Here is a 12,537-nt window from a genome sequence, read left to right on the forward strand (position 1 = left end):
ACTATGAACCTTTCTTTTTCAGTCATGCTGTTTTTAGTGTTATAACATGAACAAACTAAAAAGACTAATGTTATTCCTGTACTGTAGCTTAAACATTTGTGTAAAAGAACAGTTCCCCCTGAAAGCCTGAAAAGCCAGAAAATCAACACTGAAATCTACAGTGCCATCAAGATACTTAACCTGGAGCTACTCTGTTGGCAGTCTAAGACTGGCCTTGTTAATTCAATGCTGGTGTTTTTCTTTCCATCTGAATGGATATCCAGTTGCAATAATACTGTCAGTTTTCTGTTATCAGAACTGTACCTGCATATCTGTGTGATAACAGGCTCCATGTTAACTCAGTTTCAGCTGGATCTTTTCTGCTATTAGTAAATCTGTGTTCTGACGTTCTCCATAAATCCAATTTTATTTGAACTAAACCTCATATGTGTGTATGTGTACAGAGGGTGGTCTTAAACTTCCAAATCTTATATAACTAATTAACTAAACTAAACTAAGATTAGTTATATAAGAATTCCCCACAATATTCCTATTTGGAATATCAATAATGATACAAAATGCAAATTGACAAATCAGGTTATTTATTTATTATAATCATAAATGTTAGATCAGGTAGGGACTATGTAAGCATGTGCGTTTGGAAGTGTTTATTAATGGTTATTTTATTCAATAGCAGAATGTAAGAAAACACAATGGTGCTAAGATGGCGCATATAAAATCTAATTAAATGATCATACAGTCAAAAAAATAAATGAGCGAATTAAAACTCAAATGTGGTATTCATCTATAATGCCTGTTTGGGATCTAAGTCAAGGCAGCTCTCATATTGGGGGACAGCATTTTAAGTAAAAAAAAGGGGTGAGGTGTTTTTAAGTCTGCAGTAAGTAAGATTTTTACTGCTGGATGGCACAAAATGACCGTAATATATCTGTGGGGGTTGAAAAGGTTATGGATCGATAGGAATGACTCAGCCAGTTCTTGGCCAGCTGCTGAACTTTCTGGCTTTCAAAACTCGCTTTCCATTCTGTTCTCTGTTTTGGAGAGAAACCACCCTACCTACTGGACTTTCGAGACCTAACCTCTATTTAGTCAAATGATTGGCAAAGTAGACTAGCCCTAAGGAGGATGAAACTGTAGCATCCACGTGTCAAAGAAGTTTTCCCCTTTCCCTCATTTGTCACAGAGATTTGCCCAAGAGTTGACTCAATCAGCCTATGTGCCCACCATGTTAGCAGCATTCACACACAAGCGTGTGCGTCAGTAAAAGTCATGGTAACAGAACAGTGACACGTGACAGAGGCCGTGTAAGATCTGCAGACTTTCCACCTTCTCACTTTGTACTTGGACTTGACACGTGTTGACCTGCTGCAAAACCTAAACGCTGGACAGCTAAACTCTTGGAGATCTGAAGCATGTGGAAAACGAACCTTGTTGAAGAACCAAAGCAGTGGATAACTAATCTACTTTGAAAAACCAACCTACTGGAGAATTGCCTGTCAACTGACCACCAATCACAGAGGAACACCTGCTGATTGGAGTCCAGTGTGAGTGATCATGCAGATAGGTTAAGACAACTTCTAAATTCATGTTTTTCCTATGCTTAGTTCATCAGTTCATCTCCCTAAAACCATTAAAAGCTTTCTCAGCACAAACATGAACAAACATATCTAGGTGACTTTAAAGGTGGACAAGTAACACAGTTTAATTTGGCCTGTTTGAAAAACACAGATTGAGGGATACAGACGTTTTATCGGTGTAAAACTTTGTCATGTGCTGTGCATGTGCGTGTCCTGCGTCCAGGATGCCCTCTCCAGCACGCCCCCTGACCTGCAACTTATAAACTTGGAGAAAAGTAAGTAACCATATTATGGCCATGGTCAGCAATAAAACCTTTATACTTAAAAGAATAGTAATAAAAATAATAAATTATTAAAACAAGCGATCCAGTGAGGATCCTTTCACTACCACAAAACAGCTATGATGTATACAATTGGATACATACTCATCCATTATTAGGAGGCCTACTGTAGTTTATGTATTTTATTAATCACCTTTTTCTATAGGTGATGGGGCCCTACATGAACACACTATTATTTGCCAAAATATGAAGAATAATTTCACATGATTTCTGTATGTGTGTTTTGTCTGTGCTCCCGTCACCATTCTGTAGTGGATGAGGCTGTATTGGAAAAAGGTAATGTCTCAAATTTGTATTATTTAACAATATCTAAAGAATCTAAATCTGAATAATGAGGTTTGTGGTTGTGTGTTGTGTTTTTTTTTTCAGTTTTAATAATTTGGCAACACTTTCTTTTAACCCCCCATTTAGCATTTATAGGCACTATATAAACATGTACAGTATAAGTAACTGTATATATTGTTTTAATTTTATTTATATTCTATTCTAATTTTAAATATTTGTATATGTGTTCTGTGTGTGTAGCATGAAGAGAGCTACAACTTTAATTTCATTGTGCAGCCCTGTGTTGTAGAATGACAAATAAATTTACCTTGATTTAATAAATGGTTTATAACACACTATTAAGAAGTTGTAAGCAGATAGGGCAGAAAGAACATTTTTAAATCTTTATTAATGTACAGTATTTGTCTACCGTTATAAATTATCCTATGAAGATATATTTTATATTATTACGAATGTGTTTTACTATATTGTCATTCTTTATGTTTACACTCCAACCTCCAATTATGGGTGGTTATAAACCATGTATTAAATGTTTTTACACTGCTTATCAATGCTAAATAGGGGGTTGAAACAAAAGGGTTACCGTATTGCTTATTTATAGTGGTGATGGTGTGGTTGATGATGTGTTTGACGGTGATGATAAGGGGGATCTCCTCTCATCCAGAAGTTTCCAGCACCCGATTTTTGGCTTGATCAGTGGGTCTGGGTATGATTAGTTTTCTCTTAAATGTTTTTCAGGAAATGACCATCAGATAACTGCAGGTACAAGTTTGAACCTGAAGAAGACCCATCGGGATGTGGCTCTCTCTCAGTACCATCTGTCAATCATAGGAAGAGTTGTGAGGAAAGCCTTGGCAAAGAGGAAAGCTGTAAAGAGCAGAATCCTGTATGATTGTCAGCCCTGTATGATGAAGGACTGATAATCCATTTGGAAAAAGTAGGATCTGGTGGCTGGACCTTTCTTTGTAACTGTGATGGCTGACCTTATGCGTCTGGCAGAGCTGGCAGTGCCCTAGGTAGCACCTTGCATTAGCTCCTATTTATATCTAGAGGCTCGATTTTTTCTTTGTAATATTTAGGGCTGGCCTCTCTGTCTGGCAGGGCTGGCGATGCTCCAGGTCACACCTTTACCGTTGCTCTTTTGCATTGAAAGGAAACATCTGAGGTATTTCAGATCAACTTGCTCATGTGCCATGCTTGCCTGAGGTTCAGTTGGCTTCATGTGAATAGGACGAGCCATGGATCGAACCACAAAAAAAACAACAACCCTGAAATGAATGTAAGACCTGCTACCACCTGAGCTACTGCCATTCACATAATGTGGGAAAAAAGGGTGAGTACAAGCTTTTGACTTGGAAAGAATGTGAACTACAATGGTCTAATATATAAGACAAAGAAAGTAATGTATGTTAGCTTACATATACATATACTGTACCTGTGTATCCATTTAACATCATTTATTTAATAATTCAAAGTCAATTTATCTTACTCTGTTGTTCTTTTATTTATTTATTTATTTTACTGAGGTCAAGATGGCTTTACAAGACAGATATGGAAAGCATGAATGACAAGATTAACAAAAGAGTCTTGTAAGTCTTATTATTAATAAACAAAGTGATTATTTAACTCACTCTGTTGTACTTCCATGTTTTTTTTACTGAGGTGCAGATGGCTATAACATGCAGAAGCATGGTAATAATTAGTAACACTGACAAAAATCTTATGCAAATCTTAATATATGTCATTTATATAATTCCTGAGAGTCAAAGTCAACCAACCAGTCACTATCTGACAACAACACTATCTGAAGAGCCAGTGAGTCAGCAGAGGATGGCAACCATTCAAGAGGATGAGGAGCGTCATAACTTACCTGTGCAGACAAAGCTAACGCTATCCGTTTCCTGAGGCAGTAGGTTTGGTAAGCTCACACGCACAGAACAATCTGTCACCATTTGCTCGCCTCCATGTGCAGAAATCAAGACGGACAAGAAAGAGACATTGACTGCTCAGGCTGAATTAGAAGTGGAAAACGTTTAACTCGTATTATAGCCTTACATTGAGCAGGTAACGTTTTAGGTAAGGTTATGTTTTTATTTAATATAAAAACAATAAACTTTATTCCCTAAAAGAAATAGTACTTTATAAATATGTCTTTATTTTATTTAACAGTATTGTAATCTTACATACACTATACAGTATAATAATGCATCTGTTATAGCATGACATCCACTTATATTTGAGTGGTAACTATAGATTATAGGCACTAATTTATATACAGTAAATACAGTATTTTGCCTGCAGTAAACTATTGTTGCTGTCATATGTACTCTGAGGCGGTGTAGTTCCTTCCTCTGCTCTTCTGTCTGTCCCCACAGTTAAAAAGAAATTTGGAGGCTCCTACTGTGCCCCCTTTCTCCAGAATAATCTTTCTGCTGACATCAGACAGTCCAACTCTGTAGCGTCCTTGAAATCCAAACTTAAAACTCACCTTTTCCCCTTAACTTTCAATTAGTTGCCAATTCTTTGATTACTTTGGGCCCCTGTACCTGTTACCATTATCCTTCTGACGGATTGATCTCTGAAGAGATCAAAACTCCAGCAGCACTTGTAGTATAATAACAACTAACTGGGTTGGCCTCAGTCTCAATGTATTTATTGAGCCTTAGTAATTAAAGTCCATTTCTGTCCTGCCGACAATAATACTGTTAACTGTTTGTTTGTAGTCTAAAAGCCATGAGCACATTAGTGTCCAAGCTGTGTGCCTCTCTCTCTCCCTCTCTCTCTCTCTCTCTCTCTCTCTCTCTCTCACTCTTCTCCCTCTCCTCCCGTCCTTTCTTTTCAGTACCGAGGCTTCTCTGTACTGGACCATCGGCTGTCCTGGGACCTCTCTCTCTCCCATGGCTGTCAATACCTCATTGCAGACTATTTGGATCTGGATCTCAGTCCTCCAGGAGATTCAGCCTCACCTCTTGTCTCTCTCTCTCTCTCTCTCTCTCTCTCTCTCTCTCTCGTGTGAACAGTGCCGTTGTCTCTTCTCCCTTCTGTGAGAATGGTATCCTTGAATTTTTTTCTCTTGTGTGTATGTGTTCTCTGTCCTCTTTCCCTCTTTCTAGGTCTTCATGGTAGAGAGGAGGCGTATGGCTCAGATCCTAACTGTTTTGGCAGCACCTGCATGTTCCTTGACGTCCTTCTGGATCCATATTCTTTATATACTGTACGTTTGTAATCTATCTACCTAAAGTTCACTGGTTTTCCACATTGTACATTAAACATTTTTTATTTATATTAATAGCAAATATTATAGATAACCGATTTTTTAAGTTCACATTTTCTGCACCATAGATAACAATTAAAGTCTCATGTTTTTGTTTTGTCAGGATTATCTGTGTTACCAGTGCCTTAAACTCTCTCTTCTGTGGCTGTTGTGGTGTGTCAAGCAGGAAAGCAGGAGTAGGACCCAAATGCAGAAAACAGCCGAGCAGGTGCAGTTTGATAATTTTATTAACAAAAGAAGGCTTACACTGAATTGGTGGCCAAAAGCAATTCTCAGCAGGTAAGCAGTCGAAGACAGAAAAACAAGTCAAACGGTGAGCAGGCAAAAGCCAAAATCCACATACAGGTAAGGAATAAGAAACCAGGGCGCTTGACAGAGATACAACGTACAACGATCTGACACAGAACAAAGGAAGGACACAGACTAAATACACTTATGTTAGGGAGACAGCAAGACAAAGGTGAAACGGATCAAGATACAGGTGAAAACAATGAAGGACAGGAAGCAAAACTAAAAGACACTTGAGGGAAGGAAGCTATTTCAAAATAAAACAGGAAATAACAGAACACAAACCCAAAACCATGACAGTAGCTTTCCATGGTGCCATGGGTTAAGTGCCATCCAGGTCACAAAAGCATTTAAAACATCCATTATGTTTTAAACACAAGAAGTGGTCATTGTAAGGTGCAGTTCTAACAAAACCCAAAGTTCTACAAAAAGCAACAGTTGTCTTAGTGGAGGCGAAAAAATAGATTTGCACTAATCAGGGCTAACCCTGTTTAACATACAGTAATTACACCTCCACACTGCAGCACATACTTTCAGACAGAATTCAAAATTTAAACAACCAATGCCCCAATGATCACAATAAACATACCAAAGCCTACCTAAACTCAGGTTAATCATTTTTGCCTTTACAGTATACGAATTAACCACAATTTTACCTGCCAAAATGTAGCACTATTCTGGTTTTGCTGAATACATTGTACTGAATATCAAACTGACATAAAAACAAACATAAATCAATGCTTTTTGGAAATTATAGTTAGTTCTCGCTATAGTAAAGCTGATAACAGTACCTCCATCCATCTATCCATCAATTTTCTAAACCGTCTATTCTAAGCAGGGTCGCGGGAACCCTTTTTGGAGCCCATGACAGCAGAGACACACACAGTCTATCACAAGGCAAATACATCCAGACAGACATATCTCTGGGGATGAAACCAGAGCACCCAGACACGGGCAGATCTTCAAACAGAAACGACCCATCTGAGGTCCGAACCCAAGACCTTTTTGCTGTAACCACTGAACCACAGTGCAGTACAGTCGTTTAAAAAAATCAATAAACCTCAGATGCATTTCAGTTCATAAAACACATAAAAGCCTGCTGTCATGATATAACCACCATGCTTGTAGTTTACGATAGGCTCCCACCTGTAAAGTAACATTTGAAATAATAATCCACTAATGGCTGGAGCCAATGATCTTCAAAGGACAATTTAGCACCTGGCACAGGCTTAATTTAATAGTCTAACTGTAAAATGAACCAAATTAGCTAAAAGTTTCATTCACTTTGTCATTCACCTAGAGCAAAGGCTAGAAATTTCTAAGTATAGTCTGGCAGCCACACTGTCCCTCTGTCCTTCTGTGGAGTTTGGGATATATGCATTTGCATTATTGACTTCACTCTACCATAGTTGCACATTATAGGTAAGTCTGAGTCTGCATACTTTGTATTGTTCTATGTAATTACTTTACATACTACCTAACCTGCAGGCTAATATATCCAAAATTGAGAAATCCAATTTGACAAACATCTGTGTTCTGTCATCTGTTGCGAATATTGAGCATAAATCTATTTATTTATTTATTTGCATTTTCATCTCCAAAAATAGTTTTCATCAACTGCTTGAAGAGAGCCCTGTCACTCTGTCTGGGTAAATGTCAGTGAAATGCCAAATTTCAGAGATTCTTTGAGACACCAAACACAAAGGATTTTGATTAACTTCTAGTGAGTAAATTACATCAGCTTCTGGCAGAAAAGGTATGGCAGATGTGTCAGTTACAAGTTGGCTAGAGCAGAATTTGACAGCATTTTGTGATTTAAAGAGTTGTTTAAAGGTAATCACTTTCCTTTTATAGGAACCTAATAGTTCAATGTTATTCATGCCATGTCTAAGAGTCAAATAAAGCTAAATGGATTCAGTAAAATGATGATATGCTAATGCATATTTAATATCACCCACACAGTGATTGAACACTTTATATTATAAAGGCTGCAAAAAGTCAGTCAGTTATCTCAATCTATGTGGATTTATGTTATGCTTAAATAATGAAATGATGAACCCATTTTCGAAAATAAAGCATTACATATTCGTTAAGCCTGGCAAGCCTGCCACATAGCCTGCTTTGAGCTATAAGCTTGTTTTGAAATAGTACTTTTACAAGATGTAGCAGATTGATGGCATTAGCCACCCCTGATCCTACTACACTTTTCTCTCAGTCCAATTCAAGCCCAGCTTGGCTGTGTGAATAAAAGCTATGAATGTGGAAATGTGAAAACACTCACACCCAGGTTGCAGCCTTAAGGTTGCAGCTCAATATTTTCTGAAAAAGATCTAAATACAGCCCACAAGATGGAGCTAACGTCTAGCAGAGGGCCACAGGATGAGCTGAATGGTGCATCTGAATGGTGCATTCAGGCCATTTGATCAGATCAGTGACCAGTCCAGCTTTGTTTAGGCATAGCTGTGTGTACTGTTTGAATCTGTTCATGTGTTAACTGCTTAGAAAATAAAATGAAATGTCATGTCTGGGCTTTCAATTTTGTCATAAAGTGGTAATCCAAAAATGGATGTTTTTCCTCGAATTTTATGTTGATAAAGTTTGAGTTTCTGTAGATGCTGCTCTTATCTTTCAGCAACTGTAGCTATCCCTTCTAATGCTAACTACCAAGTTCTTTTTTTTAATTCATGATGAATCCAAAATGTAAAATGCATCACTTCCTGTGTGCAGGAGGATTATTCCCAGGAAAGATCTTCCAGACACTGACTGTTAAGAAAAGCAAATGTAAAAACTATCATAGGTTGAATCATTACTCTTTACTGCTTTAATAATTGGCAACAGAAACAAAGAGACTGAATGAGATATTAGTAGATGGCACATTTATTTATTAAACATGTCACAGAGTATTATTTTAAAAGTAAAAGCCTCTGAGCTGTACATTGCATCAGCTTCCTTCACACAATGGGGATTAGTAGATAATAAAATAATATGGCATGTCCTCTATTGTTGCTTGTGATGCAGATACTCTGGCTGACTGGATGATGACTGGTGGCGTATATGTGACTTAAGACAAAGTCAGACACATACAGACATGTACCTATAGATCACTGCAAACATAAATGCACAGAAACTGACACTGACTGCCATACATTCGTGCAGGCACACACTTGGCCCTGTGAGTCTGTTCATTCCCCCATCATTTGTGCATTAACCCGTCTGCCAAAATCCTCTCAAAAATCTGACATGACATTTTCCAACACTGAATCAGCAGAAAAAGTAGGCTAGCACGTAGATGGATACTGCTAGAGAGACATAGGAAACAACAGAGAGAGGAGGATAACAAGCATCTTGTTTCACAAAAGGCCACGGGTAGAGGAAGACATCTATTTGCCCCCTGTGCCACCAGAGCACAAGATGGCATTAACCTAATGTGTCTTTACATAGTAATTAAAGGTTCCCCACTGAATGATACTCTCTGTCATTCTGTACCGAAGGAGAATTAATTATTAGTATCAATCAATGATGTTATCTGTGGGTGTTACTTGGTTAAGAAGGGAGACGGGCAGACAGTGGCATTTAGCTGTGATTAATGAAGTGACCTTCCCTACAGCCTTGGCTGAGATCTAGAAAAATCTATTCCATTTCAAAGTGACCTCCGGGGGGGATGGCTGGTTGGAACACCCATACACTCAGCATCCAAATGCAACAAAACACACACGTACACACACGACCTTCACCATAAGGACTGGGCAGTGGTGTAGATGCAAAACTTCAGAAATTAATTTCTGAGGAAGTCACATCAGAGGTTCCTCACAGTCCTCCAGTCAGACCTTGCTCTCATATTCAGTTGATTCTGACATATGACTGAAGATTGTCGTCATTGCAGCTAAGTTTAGTGGCTTGATTTTATTCCTCAAAGCTTTAGCACACCATCCACTGGCATGCAAATGTGATGGTTGCGGTGATGATAATGATATTAATGGGTGCCCAAAGACTTTTCCTAAGAAATTTCCATATTTTGTCCCATGGGCCTCAGTTGGTAGAGCATGGCATTAACATTTTTATATTGGTACCATTCCCACTAGAACAGGACAAGCCAAGCATGTAGGATATTCATTCTTCACACTGGAGAACAAGAGGGAAGAACCGTGTTTTCCACATGGAAAGGTTCACAAAGCAGGCATGGAATTATTATTATGGACAAGAAATACTTTTAGTTTAAGTCAGTTTTAGTATATTTTGTCATTGTGAACATGTTTCATATCATATATGTACATATAGATGCTGTAAATGTTGCATATGTACAATGCTCTGTTTGAGTTCTGGCACAAAGCAGGAAAGTACAAGCTGTGCTGTGCTTTTACAGTGCATTTGTTTGACCACAGAACCCTTAAATTATAATGCAGGAGCTGTGTGGAGAGAATTGCTGGATGTTTTATGTTTTTATTTTATGCTACTTTATGCAAAAATACAAAGATGATAATTTAAGAGAAGCTGCAATAGAAGTAGTTCGGATAAGTAGTTGTGTTTAGTGGCCCCCATGAACATCAGTAGAGTTAGAGCTGATACGGCTACGGCATGGGTAGATAAAGATAATGACTAACAATGACTGTTAGTGAACTTGCTGTATGTTAGTCTCAGATTAAGCATTATGGAACCCTCCTGCAATGGCCAAAACTAAGGTGAAGGTAATACAATTTATATTGATAAATGCAGTAAAACCAACACTAGTGCCAATCCCATTCACATGGTTAATCTGTGTGACAGTAGGAAAAGCACAGGTGTAAATAATGAAATGAATAAATTCCATATAGCTGCTTCAGTTTCACTGTCCTTGCATTGTTCATGTTGGCTCACTGTCACACTGTCATACCTTACTGGGGCACTTGAATAGAACAGAACCATAGTTAATGTTGTTAGTAAAACCTGTGCTTTACCTTCTATAACAAGTCAAGTGTCTGCTGTGAAAAATACCTTCTAAAACTCAACAAAATATCACTGAATGGAAAGAAAAAAAAATCTAAACACAGAAATGGAACATGTAGGGAGTATGACTTACTGTATGATCAGTTCAGAAACAAACTGCAGATTTTCCTGCTATAACTCAAACTCTTCAACTGTGTATGTGTGAACCTTGGCCATTTGGAGGCAGTGAAACAAGCTTAAAACACAACATTTTATACCTTATAATGTTGTTATGACGAACATGTTAGCAAGCAATTGCCTATTTCAAATCCAGCAGACACTGCACCTAATGAACGTAAGTCCGATATTTACTCTCCTTTTATCTTTGCTAACTGTGTCTGTTTAGAGCTAGGCAGGTAGTGTACAGTGGGTTTATCAGATCATTTTTTTGTTGCTGAAAACAGTTGACCTCTGCAACTGGAATGGAAATGAGGTTGATGAGAGCAGAGTTGCAGGCTGGGAAACCAACACAATAAGCTAAAAGAATCAAAAATAGCTCTGTAGAGCTGAAAGGAGTTGGGGTTTAATTCTCTGTGGGTTCATCACTACAAGCGACTCATTTCATATTACACATTGTCATCTGATCCATTGTTAATATAAAAATATTGATTAGTGCAGCTTTAAGTCCTTTACTTTAGATGATTGATGATTTGTATTTACTTTTAAATGATCTGCAGGTAGCATGATAAAGTGTTGCTGTTAAGTTTGGACTTGGCCATGCAGACAGCTGTCATGGAGGGTAATCGTGGATGATGATCAGGACTCAGATCATGAGCATTTTACAATCCCAAATGTGTCCAATCCATTCAGACGGCCACCTGGCTCTCCCTCCGTCTGACCCAGCACTCATCTCCCAATGAGGATGAAGAACAAAAATACATTAGTTAAAATAACTCTCCAAGCTTTGCAGATGTTGCATTTGTTTTGTCACAGATTAACATTTGGTAACAGATGGGTAATACACGCACATGCACACAAACAATGCCAGCAATAGCAAACACACTAGCACTCATCCAAACAGCGATTACCATCTCATATGAGGCTGGTGCGCTGCCCAGACTATGACAGCTCCTCATACAGTACAGGAAGTCCCTGCGGTGCCACTTTACAGAGCCTCAGAGGCATGCAAGTCATTGTGCCATGTTTCATCTCACACACTCATTAATGATGCTCGCTGGCCAGCACATGACAGACCTCAGCTTTACCACTGTTTGTCTATTGGCTGCCTCTGCCTCTCAATTCTAATAGTATACATGGCATGTAATTGCTGCATTTCTGGAGCGTACAGCAATAATGGGCTATAGGAGGCTGTTAGTGGGGTGACCCTCAGCATAATGACCCAACTCAGGCCTTATTCAGGACATTGACTTTTCATTCATGAGTGTGAGACTGAGGAAAAAGGACATAATAATGAGAATTAGCCAGGCTAGTGTATTAATTTGTGAGAATGATGACCCAAATAGTGTCAGAGGTTACAGAGCCATGTGAGTAAGAGGATATAATAAGACAGTTGTTCATGTCGCAAAATGTGTCTATATATATTCAATGCGGCTTAAATGGTGATTTTATTGCACCAACAGTGGAACAATGTGGTGTTATTAGACTGCTCTAAGGAGAAAAGTGCAGCTAGTGCTGATCAATAAAATTTTACAATCAACCCTAAATTGCCCTGGTAGCCAATGAAGTGAAGTTAAAATGGAGTATTAGATTGTCTTCTCCACTTAGCTCCCATCAGGAAAGCAGCTGCAGAATGCTGGACAAACTACAATCTGGATTTAATCTGCAGCTTTCCAAGGAGGCGTAATGAAGG

General features: G+C 38.4%; 1 long non-coding RNA gene across 1 annotated transcript; it reads left to right on the forward strand.

Annotated features, from left to right (window-relative positions):
• Nucleotides 1–605: 605 nt before the first annotated feature.
• LOC122883276 lies at nucleotides 606–3,833 on the forward strand. Its single transcript, XR_006379592.1, has 2 exons — nucleotides 606–2,194; nucleotides 2,942–3,833. It is a non-coding gene; the product is annotated as an uncharacterized LOC122883276 (long non-coding RNA).
• The last annotated feature ends 8,704 nt before the right edge of the window (nucleotides 3,834–12,537 follow it).

Source organism: Siniperca chuatsi, linkage group LG10 (assembly GCF_020085105.1).
Source record: "Siniperca chuatsi isolate FFG_IHB_CAS linkage group LG10, ASM2008510v1, whole genome shotgun sequence".
Classification (NCBI taxonomy): domain Eukaryota; kingdom Metazoa; phylum Chordata; class Actinopteri; order Centrarchiformes; family Sinipercidae; genus Siniperca; species Siniperca chuatsi.